Here is a 17651-nt window from a genome sequence, read left to right on the forward strand (position 1 = left end):
TCTGATTCAAAGACTATGAAAAGTTTTAATCGTCTCACACGGGGCACCAAATATGTAGGGTCTCAAAACTACATGTATTCAGTTTATGATTAAGGAAGATTTCTTAGCAGAAACGAGACAAGACGGGGCACCAGGGTTAAACCCAAAGAGCTAAGATACGGTCCTTAATCGCGCTCGTTAAAAAGGTCTGAAGGGTGTTTCACGATTCAGGGACTTACACATAGTCTAATCAAACAAACAATAGTCAATAACTCTTTCGTGTAGTTTATTTATCAAAAGGGAAATCAAAACACCGGAGCAGAAATGCGCACAGATAAATCACAGGTGATGTTATATCAGATTTAACAGCAGATTTCATGCAGATGATGTTAAACCAGGGTTTTGCCTTTGATAACCAAACGTGTCTATGCTAATCTATATCAAAAAGAGGGAAAGTGAGAAGCTAAAGGGAGGAGGAACCGCTGAGCTCTACCCAAATCACGCTACAAAACGGACCGCACGCAATTGACTCGGCTTACGGTTCTGTAGACTCGGTCCGACTGGTCCTGGTCCGCGGACGAGGTCCGGAGCGAGGCGTCGCGTGGAGCGGTGTGGCGGCGAAGGTTCGTGAAGCGTGCGGCGGCCGTGGAGCTGGCGGCGGTCGGGGAGCGATGCGTCGCGTGGAGCGGAGGAGGCTGCGACGTGCTGTAAGGTCCTTGGCGCCGGGGAGCGGTGTGCTGCGACGTGCTGTAGGGTCCTTGGCGCCGGGGAGCGAGGGGTCGCGTGGAGCGGTGTGCTGCGACCTCCTTGAAGCGGCGGCGGCAGCGGAGGCGATGTCGGGGAGTTCCTTGGCGGTAGAACGCTTTAGCGGTGTGTTTACTCAGATGAGGACGTAGTGCTGATCCACGTAAACGGCGTAGATTACTTCAAAAAGAAACGAAGTAGCAAAGAAAGTCTCTGTCCGGTTTAGCGCTTAAGCTTAGTTCCAGGCGGTTTCAGGTAGTTCCAGGTGGTTTCAGAGTCCTAGACTGGCATGGCCTTGTCGACCACGTGACGGACGGATTTTGTTGAGACAAAGGAAAAGTGAAAGCTCGCCCGGGGAGACGGCTTCAAGATAGAAGAACAAGAGAAGAACAAAGAGAGCGACAAAAAAGCTTGGAGCGTCCTTTTGATACCTGGCCCGCAGGGCATTCTGGGAGCGAAAGGGGCGGGCGCTACTGCGAAAACTTCCTGTTTAACATTTTCCTGACCGAGAAAATAAAACTGGAATAACGTAAATAATAATGGCAAAAACATTGAACCCTGTTTTAACATTTACACGTTAAACACTTTTGGCAGTTTGTGCACATTATTTCTTGAGGTAGACACATTTTACATCTTCTTTCACCTGTGATAAAAAATATCGAGTTAAAGCATTGGGAATATAAAACCTTAAACAGTGGAAAAATACGTAACACAAGGTGAAACATGAGTTGATTCGAAAAACATTCATGGCATAATCACATAAAACAGTTCATCGGGGCATCTTCCTGTAAGACTGTGGGGAGAAGAAGGTCTTTTATCACACAAGTCACAGCGGCTCCCCTGCGGTGAGGGACAGAGGGAGAACGAAAAACCCCCAATGTTCAAAGAGAGATTTTCTGTTATCTGGCCGTGGAATGTCCATCTCCATTCCCCTACACCAGAACGGGGCCCTACGATGGCGGTGACCAGCCAGTTGATAGCAAAGTGAGCCCTGGACAGGCGCTGCATTTGACAAACTCAGAGACGAGGAAGGGACCGGAGTCGGACCAAAAATATGCGCCGGCCCTGCCCCCCGCCCCGCGCAGAGCCATCGGACACGTTGAGGCTGAAGGGGACTGGCGCAGAGCCCTTGGGCCCAGGGGCTAAGCGCAGCCATCATCCTTCAAGCCGCGCCTCCTGCTGCGCGGGGGTGAGTGACAATGGGCTCGGACTGTGGTTCCGTCGGACGCGTTGAGGCTGAAGGAGACTGGCGCAGAGCCCCTGTAACAGGGGCTAAGCGCAGCCATCATCCTCCAAGCCGCGCGTCCTTCAGTGCGGGGGTGAGTGACAGTGGGCCTGGACTGTTGTTCCACCGGACGCGTTGAGGCTGAAGGGGACTGGTGCAGAGCCCCTGTGCCAGGGGCTAAGCGCAGCCATCATCCTCCAAGCCGCGCGTCCTTCTGCGCAGGGGTGAGTGACAGTGGACCCGGACTGTGTTCCCACCGGACGCGTTGAGGCTGAAGGGGACTGGCTCAGAGCCCCTGGCACAGGGGCTAAGCACAGCCATCATCCTTCAAGCCGCGCGTCCTTCAGTGCGGGGGTGAGTGACAGAGGGCCTGGACTGTTGTTCCACCGGACGCGTTGAGGCTGAAGGGGACTGGTGCAGAGCCCCTGTGCCAGGGGCTAAGCGCAGCCATCATCCTCCAAGCCGCGCGTCCTTCTGCGCAGGGGTGAGTGACAATGGACCCGGACTGTGTTCCCACCGGACGCGTTGAGGCTGAAGGGGACTGGCTCAGAGCCCCTGGCACAGGGGCTAAGCGCAGCCATCATCCTTCAAGCCGCGCGTCCTTCAGTGCGGGGGTGAGTGACGGTCCCATCTCCGGAGACAAGGGGCCAGGCGCGGGGGAAGCCAGTCAGACTGAAGCCCCGCGCCTGGTGGGACCTCTGTCTCGGCCTCGCTTCCAACGTGTCCGGCGTGAGGTTAGCCGGAGCAAACCACAGCCGCAAAATGTAAACAAACCCGCAGTGCGCAGGAGCCTTCGAAGCTGGATAAAACCAGAACGGGGCCCTACGATGGCGGGTCTTGAGTGCCAATAGACCAAGCTCCTTGTCTGGTATACATAGAACCATGATTTGTACCATTTTCATGGTTGATTCATGGATGATCCCTGCTCCGCCTCACGCGAGTTGGACGGCTGGGTGCCTTTTATCCATGAGGCACTGCACTGCCTCCGGCAGCCGAGTTCGGGGCCCGGTGAGGGCTCCAGGCTCCAGGGGCTCCGACCCGGAGCCTCCGACCCGCAGAAGGTGCTCCCTGGCCGGGCAAAGTCTGGCCGTGTGCGGGGTGGATGGCCCTGGGTCTGGGCGGCGCTAAGATCACGGAGCGGGTCACCTCCGCGTACAGCCCGTGGTCAGCGTGACACCGTGCTCTGCCCCGAGCAATCAGAGCAAACAGGAAGCTTCTGGAAGTGCCCGGGAGTCTGGTAAAATCAAGCCGAAAATAGACCCTCTCATGCCGGGTCTGAGCGGCGCTTAGAGCCCGGAGGAGCGCGGAGCGCGGGGCTCCATTCAGAGCCTCCGTGATCCGCCTTACAACCAGTTCTCACCTCCGCGTACAGCCCGTGGTCAGCGTGACACCGTGCTCTGCCCCGAGCAATCAGAGCAAACAGGAAGCTTCTGGAAGTGCCCGGGAGTCTGGTAAAATCAAGCCGAAAATAGACCCTCTCATGCCGGGTCTGAGCGGCGCTTAGAGCCCGGAGGAGCGCGGAGCGCGGGGCTCCATTCAGAGCCTCCGTGATCCGCCTTACAACCAGCTCTCACCTCCGCGTACAGCCCGTGGTCAGCGTGACACCGTGCTCTGCCCCGAGCAATCAGAGCAAACAGGAAGCTTCTGGAAGTGCCCGGGAGTCTGGTAAAATCAAGCCGAAAATAGACCCTCTCATGCCGGGTCTGAGCGGCGCTTAGAGCCCGGAGGAGCGCGGAGCGCGGGGCTCCATTCAGAGCCTCCGTGATCCGACGCTCACCTCCGCACCTCCGAACCATGACTTGACATTACGGCTGTGAAGGAGCCTTGGAAGCTGGATAAAACCAGAACGGGGCCCATCGATCGCGGTTCTCGTGTGCCCGTCAAACGAGCTCCTTGCCCGGTAGCCGCACAACCAGGAAATGTACCTGTTTCGATTGCGAAAAACGTCATTCTCAAAAACCGCCCGCCCCTCCCTCCCAGCATTACCATTTTGCACATTCCGCGTGAGAGCAGCGTAAGAATTTCTCGGGAGCAGCGTGATTTAGCCCGGGAATTTTGAGCTGAACGCTTATTCCCACGAGCCCAAAAAACGACTAAGTCCAACGGTATATAGTGTACTATTGCCGAAAAACGACAGAGTCGCTCGGGTATAGTGTACTATTGCCGAAAAATTACAGAGTCTTTTCAGGTATAGTGTACTATTTCGGTTTTTACTCTAAGTCCCTCAGGGGCATATGGTGCTATACTATGATGGTCAGATCACCTCCAGGCCCCAGGGGAGTGCTTTTCTGGGGGCAAACAGTGCACTGATGATGGGGGATTATTTCATTTTGCTCATTTTGGTGTTTTTTCACATTTTAACCCATTTTCACCCCTTTTGCTCACAACTTCATACTACGCCCCGGAAAAACGACAGAGTCGCTCGGGTATAGTGTACTATTGCCGAAAAATGACAGAGTCTTTTCAGGTATAGTGTACTATTTCGGTTTTTACTCTAAGTCCCTCAGGGGCATATGGTGCTATACTCTGATGGTCAGATCACCTCCAGGCCCCAGGGGAGTGCTTTTCTGGGGGCAAACAGTGCACTGATGATGGGGGATTATTTCATTTTGCTCATTTTGGTGTTTTTTCACATTTTAACCCATTTTCACCCCTTTTGCTCACAACTTCATACTACGGCCCGGAAAAACGACAGAGTCCCTCGGGTATAGTGTACTATTGCCGAAAAACGACAGAGTCTTTTCAGGCATAGTGTACTATTTCGGTTTTTACTCTAAGTCCCTCAGGGGCATATGGTGCTATACTATGATGGTCAGATCACCTCCAGGCCCCAGGGGAGTGCTTTTCTGGGGGCAAACAGTGCACTGATGATGGGGGATTATTTCATTTTGCTCATTTTGGTGTTTTTTCACATTTTAACCCATTTTCACCCCTTTTGCTCACATCTTCAAACTCGGGCCCTGATTACAAGTTCTGACCAAATGATGACAAACACGGTATTTATTATGTATTTTTTTCATTTTTTTTATTTTTCCAACTTATACATCCATCATTGGTGCCAGGCAGGTTGTGGAGAAAGCAGTGAAGAAAGGAGAGAGCCATCACAGAAAAGATGTCCATCCAGGGTCAAGGTACCCTGCACTTTTACATATCCAAATGACAGCATTTAAAGTTTTTTAGCGTATGGTATCTCTCGTTGCATGGAACCGCACAGAGGCCAACGCCACACTGACGGCACCTGTACTTTGATTGCCGCCTGCCTTTGGTACGAGAGCGGTCAGAGCACACGGCGCAGTCTGGACGTCCCTCTGCTTGACAAAGCCAATGACGCTCTGTGAGTCTCTGTGGCATTTCACCCTCCGGTCTTGAGCGCCTCTCTTGTTTTTTGGAGTGATCAGCCAGTAATGCATCAATAATGTTCTGAATGTAAACCTTTAAAGGTTTGTGTGGGCCTGGAGTGGATTTGGTGTATATGATGTGTGAGTTGACAATACTTATGCTTATAATGGCATTGAATATGCGATGATACCATTTCCGGGACCTGTGTGGAAAGAGGTATGTCTTCATCCTCTGGTCAGCAGTGTCCACTCCACCCATGTAGGCGTTGTACTGGTCGACACATACAGGTCTTTTGATGTCACGGAAGCCAGTGTCATCTGTCTTGGATCGGATCCTCCTCTGAACACAACCATTTCCATGGACTGTGGACAACATGGTGAGACGTTTAGTATCGTGCCAAGCACAAGCCAGGAGTTTTCCCTTTCTGCAAAAAACTGGGTCATCTCCTTTTTTCAGCCACTTTTACCAAGGCATTTTGGCATCCCCAACCTGGTAATCCTTACCGTCCCACACAGTCCAGTTTCCAAATCTGCTAATTCATTTGCAATAACAGGCGAGGTATATTTGCATTATTTTTGTACTGTCCAGTGTGCATTGACCAGCGCAAAACATACCCTGAACAGCTTTCACTCAGGGCATACACTCTATAGCCATATTTGTCAGGTTTATTCGGAGAGTAACATTTTAGTGAAGATCTCCCCTTGAAAGCTATTGTCATTTCATCTAAAGAAAGCTCCTTGATTGGACTGTAAACTGCTGCAAATTTGGGAATAATCAAATCTATTATTGGGCGGACTTTGAACAGTTTATTGTGCCCGGGCTCGCCTGTTCTCACATAATCATTATTGTTGACAAAATGAAAGAACGAAAGAATGATTTCAAATCTGTTTCTTGACATTACATTTCCAAATCCAGGCGTTTGTGTAAGCCAAAATGTTCTCCAGTAATCCTCGATTTCAGGTTTCTTAACAAGGCCCATGGAGAGATGCAAAGCGAAGAAAGCTTTCATTTCGGTGACTGATACATCATACCACTCAAGAAATCTTGAATGTGGCTTCAGAATCATAGGTGCCATACACTGATGTGCATATCTATTTGTCTCATCAGTAATGAAAGTCCAAAACTGATCGGTCAGAAAGAGTGACAGAATATCAAATGGATTAGCATCCGTCAGATCCATCTCTCCTGTGTAGCCAACTGGGTCTTCAAAAGATTTGATCCATGCCTCAAATACCTCGACCTCTCTCAGCATGTCCCAGCTCTCATCCACCGGGCAAGTTTTACTGCAGCCACTGGTTCCACTGGTTCCTCGCCTCCGTCTGTCCTTTGCACCTGTCCGTTGTTTCGAAGTCCCTTCATCTCCACTTGGAAATCCATCGTCACTCTCGGGGAGATAATTTCCTTCAGAGTCAGAATCTGCTGTAAATTGCATGCCACGTGTACTTCCTCCGGCCATTTTTTTCCTTACCGGATCTGCCCTAGATCATACCTGGCTAATAAGAGGAAGTTGCACCGAACCGACCAATGACTGAAGTGATTCATTTTCTACTATTATTTCATAAATTTCCTTGTACGGTAAAGTCGCATTTCTGCGACTTTGGCGCTTAAATGCGCCAAAGTCGCATTTAAGCGCCCTCCACCGGGAGGTTGGTGGTTCGAGCCCACCCAGGGACGATTGGAAGAGGTATAGCAGGCAATATCTATGAGGTAATATTGGTCACTGAATATCTAGCTGAAACAGGTTGGAGCAGCTGTTAAGAGGCGCTGTGGCTTAGATGGTCAAAGTGCCTGTCTAGTAAACAGGAGACCCTGGGTTCAAATCCCAGCAGTGCCTTCATGATAGCCTTTCAAGCAAATCAGTTGTTTACATGTACAGAAAAACTTATCACCCGAAAGACCTCTTTTACATTTTTTAATTAGAGATTGAAAAGTATCCCTGAATAAACAGAGTAAATGCACTCTTTTCACTCCTTGTTTCTCAGTTTGATGGTAAGGATTGATTGATTGATTGATGTAGACCGTTTTTGGATGACTGTTTTGCTTTTGTGAAAAAGGGGAATCAGACAAAAGTTGCAAAGGCATTCAAAGGCTGTGAGTTCGAGACCCACCAGAGTCACTGTTGTAACCCCTGTTATCTACATTGGTAAATAGGAAAGCCTGCTTGTGTTATTAACTGATGAAAGGAACTGCTAAATTTGGTTCAATTACCACAGAATCCCAGTGTGCTATAGGCTGGCCACTGCTTGGTAGGAGTTTCCCGTACGTGAGTGACTGTTCCTTCCTTCCTTCACGTCCCGCTCAACCTCGTCTTCTTCTAAAGAGTTTGGCGCTGTCCTCAGAAGCTTTGGTCTTACTCAGCACCTGAGTGGCCCCACCAAGGGCAAAGGGCACACTCTGGACCTGCTAATGACAAAGCGGGTTAATATTTCAAATTACAGTGTGGTAAATGTTACTTTGATGGTTTCTGTATTTCTCCAGGTGCAATGAGTTTGCAGTCTTCTTTGCAAGACTCAGTTCAGAACATTAAAAATACCATTATTTGCAGATAACAAGCACGCAGCCAGCTAGACAACTGGAGTTAACCCATTTTGCATTTGTGGCTGACAAAACTTTCCAAGAGATCACCACAAGTCTGAGTTCCACTACATGCTGCCTTTATGCATTGCCTACTAGATTTTTAAAGTCTATGGTGAGCAGTCTGTTGGCTCCAATCAATCAAAAAGTCAACATGTTGCTTGGATCTGGAATTTTCCCAAGATCCTTAAAACTGCAGTCATTAAGCCTCTCTTAAAGAAGAGCAGTCTTGATGCCACAGTGCTAAATAATTACCGGCCCATCTCAAACCTACTACTACTCAGTTGTCCATTCAAGCATGCAAATTATTTACAACGACAGAAAATGCGCTGCTGTTACAAATTGGAATAAGATGGAAAAGTATCCCTGCACACACAGATTAACTGCACTCTTTTCACTTTTTGATTCTCAGTTTGTTGGCAAGGAATGACTGATGTGGACCCATTTTGGATGAAAACCGTGTTTTGCGTTTGTGGAAATGAGCATCATGGAAGGATGTATGGGCTCTGTGGCGCAATGGATAGCGCATTGGACTTCTAGGCATAATTTGCAAGGGCATTCAAAGGTTGTGGGTTCGAGTCCCACCAGAGTCGCTAATGGTGAGAGAACATACTAGTTTTTTTACAATGGAAAATCTGCTCGCTTTACTATCTGATGAAAGGCACTGCTGAACGAGGTTCAATTGCCAAGTGTGCTTGAAAAAGTAAGCAAATACATCGGCATTATGTCAAATAACATTATCTTGCAATTTTTCCTCAATATCCAGATTAACTGCAGGATATTGAGTGCGCAATAAATTGGCGAGAGTCGATTGATTGAAAGACTTCCAGTTTTTTTATAGCTACATTGGTACAGGGGATTTAGCTCAAAGGTAGAAAGATTGATGCCCTTGCTCTCCATTAAACACAGTTGATTGGACAGGGGCTGAACTTTCGAATGTTGCTGGCTCGCTTTAAAAAAAAGATATTGCGGCTTGTCGACTCGCAAATATTTTATTGAGCGGGCTGTTTGTCTCTGTGGCGCAATTGGGCAGCGCGCTCGGCTGTTAACCGGGAGGTTGGTGGTTTGAGCCCACCCAGGGACGATTGGAAGAGGTATAGCAGGCAAAATCTATGAGGTAATATTGGTCACTGAATATCTAGCTGAAACAGGTTTCAGCAGCTTTTAAGAGGCACTGTGGCTTAGATGGTCAAAGTGCCTGTCTAGTAAACAGGAGATCCTGGGTTCAAATCCCAACAGTGCCTTCATGATAGCCTTTCAAGCAAATCAGTTGTTTACATGTACAGAAAAACTTATCACCCGAAAGAGCTCTTTTACATTTTTTAATTAGAGATTGAAAAGTATCCCTGAATAAACAGAGTAAATGCAATCTTTTCACTCCTTGTTTCTCAGTTTGATGGTAAGGATTGATTGATTGATTGATTGATGTAGACCGTTTTTGGATGACTGTTTTGCTTTTGTGAAAAAGGGGAATCAGACAAAAGTTGCAAAGGCATTCAAAGGCTGTGAGTTCGAGACCCACCAGAGTCACTGTTGTAACCCCTGTTATCTACATTGGTAAATAGGAAAGCCTGCTTGTGTTATTAACTGATGAAAGGAACTGCTAAATTTGGTTCAATTACCACAGAATCCCAGTGTGCTATAGGCTGGCCACTGCTTGGTAGGAGTTTCCCGTACGTGAGTGACTGTTCCTTCCTTCCTTCACGTCCCGCTCAACCTCGTCTTCTTCTAAAGAGTTTGGCGCTGTCCTCAGAAGCTTTGGTCTTACTCAGCACCTGAGTGGCCCCACCAAGGGCAAAGGGCACACTCTGGACCTGCTAATGACAAAGCGGGTTAATATTTCAAATTACAGTGTGGTAAATGTTACTTTGATGGTTTCTGTATTTCTCCAGGTGCAATGAGTTTGCAGTCTTCTTTGCAAGACTCAGTTCAGAACATTAAAAATACCATTATTTGCAGATAACAAGCACGCAGCCAGCTAGACAACTGGAGTTAACCCATTTTGCATTTGTGGCTGACAAAACTTTCCAAGAGATCACCACAAGTCTGAGTTCCACTACATGCTGCCTTTATGCATTGCCTACTAGATTTTTAAAGTCTATGGTGAGCAGTCTGTTGGCTCCAATCAATCAAAAAGTCAACATGTTGCTTGGATCTGGAATTTTCCCAAGATCCTTAAAACTGCAGTCATTAAGCCTCTCTTAAAGAAGAGCAGTCTTGATGCCACAGTGCTAAATAATTACCGGCCCATCTCAAACCTACTACTACTCAGTTGTCCATTCAAGCATGCAAATTATTTACAACGACAGAAAATGCGCTGCTGTTACAAATTGGAATAAGATGGAAAAGTATCCCTGCACACACAGATTAACTGCACTCTTTTCACTTTTTGATTCTCAGTTTGTTGGCAAGGAATGACTGATGTGGACCCATTTTGGATGAAAACCGTGTTTTGCGTTTGTGGAAATGAGCATCATGGAAGGATGTATGGGCTCTGTGGCGCAATGGATAGCGCATTGGACTTCTAGGCATAATTTGCAAGGGCATTCAAAGGTTGTGGGTTCGAGTCCCACCAGAGTCGCTAATGGTGAGAGAACATACTAGTTTTTTTACAATGGAAAATCTGCTCGCTTTACTATCTGATGAAAGGCACTGCTGAACGAGGTTCAATTGCCAAGTGTGCTTGAAAAAGTAAGCAAATACATCGGCATTATGTCAAATAACATTATCTTGCAATTTTTCCTCAATATCCAGATTAACTGCAGGATATTGAGTGCGCAATAAATTGGCGAGAGTCGATTGATTGAAAGACTTCCAGTTTTTTTATAGCTACATTGGTACAGGGGATTTAGCTCAAAGGTAGAAAGATTGATGCCCTTGCTCTCCATTAAACACAGTTGATTGGACAGGGGCTGAACTTTCGAATGTTGCTGGCTCGCTTTAAAAAAAAAGATATTGCGGCTTGTCGACTCGCAAATATTTTATTGAGCGGGCTGTTTGTCTCTGTGGCGCAATTGGGCAGCGCGCTCGGCTGTTAACCGGGAGGTTGGTGGTTCGAGCCCACCCAGGGACGATTGGAAGAGGTATAGCAGGCAAAATCTATGAGGTAATATTGGTCACTGAATATCTAGCTGAAACAGGTTTCAGCAGCTTTTAAGAGGCGCTGTGGCTTAGATGGTCAAAGTGCCTGTCTAGTAAACAGGATATCCTGGGTTCAAATCCCAACAGTGCCTTCATGATAGCCTTTCAAGCAAATCAGTTGTTTACATGTACAGAAAAACTTATCACCCGAAAGAGCTCTTTTACATTTTTTAATTAGAGATTGAAAAGTATCCCTGAATAAACAGAGTAAATGCACTCTTTTCACTCCTTGTTTCTCAGTTTGATGGTAAGGATTGATTGATTGATGTAGACCGTTTTTGGATGACTGTTTTGCTTTTGTGAAAAAGGGGAATCAGACAAAAGTTGCAAAGGCATTCAAAGGCTGTGAGTTCGAGACCCACCAGAGTCACTGTTGTAACCCCTGTTATCTACATTGGTAAATAGGAAAGCCTGCTTGTGTTATTAACTGATGAAAGGAACTGCTAAATTTGGTTCAATTACCACAGAATCCCAGTGTGCTATAGGCTGGCCACTGCTTGGTAGGAGTTTCCCGTACGTGAGTGACTGTTCCTTCCTTCCTTCACGTCCCGCTCAACCTCGTCTTCTTCTAAAGAGTTTGGCGCTGTCCTCAGAAGCTTTGGTCTTACTCAGCACCTGAGTGGCCCCACCAAGGGCAAAGGGCACACTCTGGACCTGCTAATGACAAAGCGGGTTAATATTTCAAATTACAGTGTGGTAAATGTTACTTTGATGGTTTCTGTATTTCTCCAGGTGCAATGAGTTTGCAGTCTTCTTTGCAAGACTCAGTTCAGAACATTAAAAATACCATTATTTGCAGATAACAAGCACGCAGCCAGCTAGACAACTGGAGTTAACCCATTTTGCATTTGTGGCTGACAAAACTTTCCAAGAGATCACCACAAGTCTGAGTTCCACTACATGCTGCCTTTATGCATTGCCTACTAGATTTTTAAAGTCTATGGTGAGCAGTCTGTTGGCTCCAATCAATCAAAAAGTCAACATGTTGCTTGGATCTGGAATTTTCCCAAGATCCTTAAAACTGCAGTCATTAAGCCTGTCTTAAAGAAGAGCAGTCTTGATGCCACAGTGCTAAATAATTACCGGCCCATCTCAAACCTACTACTACTCAGTTGTCCATTCAAGCATGCAAATCATTTACAACGACAGAAAATGCGCTGCTGTTACAAATTGGAATAAGATGGAAAAGTATCCCTGCACACACAGATTAACTGCACTCTTTTCACTTTTTGATTCTCAGTTTGTTGGCAAGGAATGACTGATGTGGACCCATTTTGGATGAAAACCGTGTTTTGTGTTTGTGGAAATGAGCATCATGGAAGGATGTATGGGCTCTGTGGAGCAATGGATAGCGCATTGGACTTCTAGGCATAATTTGCAAGGCTCACCCTCACGCTGGACACAGCGCCAGATGATATATTTGGTCGGACTCCGGTCCCTTCCTCGTCTCTGAGTTTGTCAGCCGGCGCGAACCCCTGTGGTGAGTGCTGGGCCGTTCCCTTGGTACTCCAGTCAGAGTACCAAGGGCACGGACTTCCATGGTATAGTACCAAGGGCACGGACCTCCAGGGGGCTGAACCAAGGGTGTGTAGCCCGTGTGGGGGTGCTTAAGTGTGGGTCCCCGGGTTCGAAGGGAGAGCCTGGTCCCCGGTGGTCATCCCCGGAGTCCCAGAGCCCGCGACCCGGGGAAGAGTGGCCCGTCCCCAGACTGAGTTTGGGGGAATGCGGGGTGCTCTGGAGGTGCTCCATGGGTTCCAGGGGGTATTCAGCGGAGGCCATGCCCGGCCGGAGTGGCCCTTCCCCGGGGTGAGTCTGGAGGAGTGGGGGGTGGCTCTGGAGGTGCTCCGGGGGCTCCAGGGGTTCCAGGGGGTGCTGCGGAGGCCACGCCCAGCCAGAGTTGCCCTTCCCCGGGGTGAGTCTGGAGGAGTGGGGGGTGGCTCTGGAGGTGCTCCGGGGGCTCCAGGGGTTCCAGGGGGTGCTCAGTGGAGGCCATACCCAGCCAGAGTGGCCCTTCCCCGGGGTGAGTCTGGAGGAGTGGGGGGTGGCTCTGGAGGTGCTCCGGGGGCTCCAGGGGTTCCAGGGGGTGCTCAGTGGAGGCCATGCCCAGCCAGAGTGGCCCTTCCCCGGGGTGAGTCTGGAGGAGTGGGGGGTGGCTCTGGAGGTGCTCCAGGGGCTCCAAGGGGTGCTCAGTGGAGGCCATGCCCAGCCAGAGTGGCCCTTCCCCGGGGTGAGTCTGGAGGAGTGGGGGGTGGCTCTGGAGGTGCTCCGGGGGCTCCAGGGGTTCCAGGGGGTGCTCAGTGGAGGCCATGCCCAGCCAGAGTGGCCCTTCCCCGGGGTGAGTCTGGAGGAGTGGGGGGGTGGCTCTGGAGGTGCTCCGGGGGCTCCAGGGGTTCAAGGGGGTGCTCAGTGGAGGTCATGAGTAGTCTGTTGGCTCCAATCAATCAAAAAGTCAACATGTTGCTTGGATCTGGAATTTTCCCAAGAGCCTTAAAACTGCAGTCATTAAGCCTCTCTTAAAGAAGAGCAGTCTTGATGCCACAGTGCTAAATAATTACCGGCCCATCTCAAACCTACTACTACTCAGTTGTCCATTCAAGCATGCAAATTATTTACAACGACAGAAAATGCGCTGCTGTTACAAATTGGAATAAGATGGAAAAGTATCCCTGCACACACAGATTAACTGCACTCTTTTCACTTTTTGATTCTCAGTTTGTTGGCAAGGAATGACTGATGTGGACCCATTTTGGATGAAAACCGTGTTTTGCGTTTGTGGAAATGAGCATCATGGAAGGATGTATGGGCTCTGTGGCGCAATGGATAGCGCATTGGACTTCTAGGCATAATTTGCAAGGGCATTCAAAGGTTGTGGGTTCGAGTCCCACCAGAGTCGCTAATGGTGAGAGAACATACTAGTTTTTTTACAATGGAAAATCTGCTCGCTTTACTATCTGATGAAAGGCACTGCTGAACGAGGTTCAATTGCCAAGTGTGCTTGAAAAAGTAAGCAAATACATCGGCATTATGTCAAATAACATTATCTTGCAATTTTTCCTCAATATCCAGATTAACTGCAGGATATTGAGTGCGCAATAAATTGGCGAGAGTCGATTGATTGAAAGACTTCCAGTTTTTTTATAGCTACATTGGTACAGGGGATTTAGCTCAAAGGTAGAAAGATTGATGCCCTTGCTCTCCATTAAACACAGTTGATTGGACAGGGGCTGAACTTTCGAATGTTGCTGGCTCGCTTTAAAAAAAAAGATATTGCGGCTTGTCGACTCGCAAATATTTTATTGAGCGGGCTGTTTGTCTCTGTGGCGCAATTGGGCAGCGCGCTCGGCTGTTAACCGGGAGGTTGGTGGTTCGAGCCCACCCAGGGACGATTGGAAGAGGTATAGCAGGCAAAATCTATGAGGTAATATTGGTCACTGAATATCTAGCTGAAACAGGTTTCAGCAGCTTTTAAGAGGCGCTGTGGCTTAGATGGTCAAAGTGCCTGTCTAGTAAACAGGAGATCCTGGGTTCAAATCCCAACAGTGCCTTCATGATAGCCTTTCAAGCAAATCAGTTGTTTACATGTACAGAAAAACTTATCACCCGAAAGAGCTCTTTTACATTTTTTAATTAGAGATTGAAAAGTATCCCTGAATAAACAGAGTAAATGCACTCTTTTCACTCCTTGTTTCTCAGTTTGATGGTAAGGATTGATTGATTGATGTAGACCGTTTTTGGATGACTGTTTTGCTTTTGTGAAAAAGGGGAATCAGACAAAAGTTGCAAAGGCATTCAAAGGCTGTGAGTTCGAGACCCACCAGAGTCACTGTTGTAACCCCTGTTATCTACATTGGTAAATAGGAAAGCCTGCTTGTGTTATTAACTGATGAAAGGAACTGCTAAATTTGGTTCAATTACCACAGAATCCCAGTGTGCTATAGGCTGGCCACTGCTTGGTAGGAGTTTCCCGTACGTGAGTGACTGTTCCTTCCTTCCTTCACGTCCCGCTCAACCTCGTCTTCTTCTAAAGAGTTTGGCGCTGTCCTCAGAAGCTTTGGTCTTACTCAGCACCTGAGTGGCCCCACCAAGGGCAAAGGGCACACTCTGGACCTGCTAATGACAAAGCGGGTTAATATTTCAAATTACAGTGTGGTAAATGTTACTTTGATGGTTTCTGTATTTCTCCAGGTGCAATGAGTTTGCAGTCTTCTTTGCAAGACTCAGTTCAGAACATTAAAAATACCATTATTTGCAGATAACAAGCACGCAGCCAGCTAGACAACTGGAGTTAACCCATTTTGCATTTGTGGCTGACAAAACTTTCCAAGAGATCACCACAAGTCTGAGTTCCACTACATGCTGCCTTTATGCATTGCCTACTAGATTTTTAAAGTCTATGGTGAGCAGTCTGTTGGCTCCAATCAATCAAAAAGTCAACATGTTGCTTGGATCTGGAATTTTCCCAAGATCCTTAAAACTGCAGTCATTAAGCCTGTCTTAAAGAAGAGCAGTCTTGATGCCACAGTGCTAAATAATTACCGGCCCATCTCAAACCTACTACTACTCAGTTGTCCATTCAAGCATGCAAATCATTTACAACGACAGAAAATGCGCTGCTGTTACAAATTGGAATAAGATGGAAAAGTATCCCTGCACACACAGATTAACTGCACTCTTTTCACTTTTTGATTCTCAGTTTGTTGGCAAGGAATGACTGATGTGGACCCATTTTGGATGAAAACCGTGTTTTGCGTTTGTGGAAATCAGCATCAAGGGCAGGATGTATGGGCTCTGTGGCGCAATGGATAGCGCATTGGACTTCTAGGCATAATTTGCAAGGGCATTCAAAGGTTGTGGGTACGAGTCCCACCAGAGTCGCTAATGGTGAGAGAACATACTAGGTTTTTTACAATGGAAAATCTGCTCGCTTTACTATCTGATGAAAGGCACTGCTGAACGAGGTTCAATTGCCAAGTGTGCTTGAAAAAGTATGCAAATACATCGGCATTATGTCAAATAACATTATCTTGCAATTTTTCCTCAATATCCAGATTAACTGCAGGATATTGAGTGCGCAATAAATTGGCGAGAGTCGATTGATTGAAAGACTTCCAGTTTTTTATAGCTACATTGGTACAGGGGATTTAGCTCAAAGGTAGAAAGATTGATGCCCTCGCTCTCCATTAAACACAGTTGATTGGACAGGGGCTGAACTTTCGAATGTTGCTGGTTCGCTTTAAAAAAAAAGATATTGCGGCTTGTCGAGTCGCAAATATTTTATTGAGCGGGCTGTTTGTCTCTGTGGCGCAATTGGCCAGCGCGCTCGGCTGTTAACCGGGAGGTTGGTGGTTCGAGCCCACCCAGGGACGATTGGAAAACGTATAGCAGGCAAAATCTATGAGGTAATATTGGTCACTGAATATCTAGCTGAAACAGGTTAGAGTAGCATTTAAGAGGCGCTGTGGCTTAGATGGTCAAAGTGCCTGTCTAGTAAAAAGGAGATCCTGGGTTCAAATCCCAGCAGTAACTTCATGATAGCCTTTCAAGCAAATCAGTTGTTTACATGTACAGAAAAACTTATCACCCGAAAGAGCTCTTTTACATTTTTTAATTAGAGATTGAAAAGTATCCCTGAATAAACAGAGTAAATGCACTCTTTTCACTCCTTGTTTCTCAGTTTGATGGTAAGGATTGATTGATTGATTGATTGATGTAGACCGTTTTTGGATGACTGTTTTGCTTTGTGAAAAAGGGGAATCAGACAAAAGTTGCAAAGGCATTCAAAGGCTGTGAGTTCGAGACCCACCAGAGTCACTGTTGTAACCCCTGTTATCTACATTGGTAAATAGGAAAGCCTGCTTGTGTTATTAACTGATGAAAGGAACTGCTAAACTTGGTTCAATTACCACAGAATCCCAGTGTGCTATAGGCTGGCCACTGCTTGGTAGGAGTTTCCCGTACGTGAGTGACTGTTCCTTCCTTCCTTCACGTCCCGCTCAACCTCGTCTTCTTCTAAAGAGTTTGGCGCTGTCCTCAGAAGCTTTGGTCTTACTCAGCACCTGAGTGGCCCCACCAAGGGGAAAGGGCGCACTCTGGACCTGCTAATGACAAAGCGGGTTAATATTTCAGATTACAGTGTGGTAAATGTTACTTTGATGGTTTCTGTATTTCTCCAGGTGCAATGAGTTTGCAGTCTTCTTTGCAAGACTCAGTTCAGAACATTAAAAATACCATTATTTGCAGATAACAAGCACGCAGCCAGCTAGACAACTGGAGTTAACCCATTTTGCATTTGTGGCTGACAAAACTTTCCAAGAGATCACCACAAGTCTGAGTTCCACTACATGCTGCCTTTATGCATTGCCTACTAGATTTTTAAAGTCTATGGTGAGCAGTCTGTTGGCTCCAATCAATCAAAAAGTCAACATGTTGCTTGGATCTGGAATTTTCCCAAGATCCTTAAAACTGCAGTCATTAAGCCTCTCTTAAAGAAGAGCAGTCTTGATGCCACAGTGCTAAATAATTACCGGCCCATCTCAAACCTACTACTACTCAGTTGTCCATTCAAGCATGCAAATTATTTACAACGACAGAAAATGCGCTGCTGTTACAAATTGGAATAAGATGGAAAAGTATCCCTGCACACACAGAT

At 47.2% G+C, this 17651-nt stretch overlaps 11 non-coding genes and 1 pseudogene across 11 annotated transcripts; 11 read left to right on the forward strand and 1 right to left on the reverse strand.

The window, feature by feature from the left end:
• Nucleotides 1-17651, reverse strand: part of LOC140351445 (piggyBac transposable element-derived protein 4-like) — a 255983-nt pseudogene that overhangs the window by 617 nt on the left and 237715 nt on the right.
• On the forward strand, nt 7048-7121 carry trnat-agu (transfer RNA threonine (anticodon AGU)). The gene has a single exon. It is a non-coding gene; the product is annotated as a tRNA-Thr (tRNA).
• trnar-ucu (transfer RNA arginine (anticodon UCU)) lies at nt 8364-8454 on the forward strand. Its single transcript is given in 2 exon segments — nt 8364-8400; nt 8419-8454. It is a non-coding gene; the product is annotated as a tRNA-Arg (tRNA).
• trnat-agu (transfer RNA threonine (anticodon AGU)) lies at nt 9032-9105 on the forward strand. Its single transcript has one exon. It is a non-coding gene; the product is annotated as a tRNA-Thr (tRNA).
• trnar-ucu (transfer RNA arginine (anticodon UCU)) lies at nt 10352-10442 on the forward strand. Its single transcript is given in 2 exon segments — nt 10352-10388; nt 10407-10442. It is a non-coding gene; the product is annotated as a tRNA-Arg (tRNA).
• trnan-guu (transfer RNA asparagine (anticodon GUU)) lies at nt 10861-10934 on the forward strand. The gene has a single exon. It is a non-coding gene; the product is annotated as a tRNA-Asn (tRNA).
• Nucleotides 11021-11094, forward strand: trnat-agu (transfer RNA threonine (anticodon AGU)). The gene has a single exon. It is a non-coding gene; the product is annotated as a tRNA-Thr (tRNA).
• trnar-ucu (transfer RNA arginine (anticodon UCU)) lies at nt 13805-13895 on the forward strand. Its single transcript is given in 2 exon segments — nt 13805-13841; nt 13860-13895. It is a non-coding gene; the product is annotated as a tRNA-Arg (tRNA).
• On the forward strand, nt 14314-14387 carry trnan-guu (transfer RNA asparagine (anticodon GUU)). Its single transcript has one exon. It is a non-coding gene; the product is annotated as a tRNA-Asn (tRNA).
• On the forward strand, nt 14474-14547 carry trnat-agu (transfer RNA threonine (anticodon AGU)). The gene has a single exon. It is a non-coding gene; the product is annotated as a tRNA-Thr (tRNA).
• Nucleotides 15787-15877, forward strand: trnar-ucu (transfer RNA arginine (anticodon UCU)). The gene is given in 2 exon segments: nt 15787-15823; nt 15842-15877. It is a non-coding gene; the product is annotated as a tRNA-Arg (tRNA).
• Nucleotides 16295-16368, forward strand: trnan-guu (transfer RNA asparagine (anticodon GUU)). Its single transcript has one exon. It is a non-coding gene; the product is annotated as a tRNA-Asn (tRNA).

The sequence above is a fragment of the Eucyclogobius newberryi genome, unplaced genomic scaffold, assembly GCF_026437365.1.
Source record: "Eucyclogobius newberryi isolate DKJ021-1_F unplaced genomic scaffold, fEucNew1.0.hap1 SCAF_8, whole genome shotgun sequence".
NCBI classification, from domain to species: domain Eukaryota; kingdom Metazoa; phylum Chordata; class Actinopteri; order Gobiiformes; family Gobiidae; genus Eucyclogobius; species Eucyclogobius newberryi.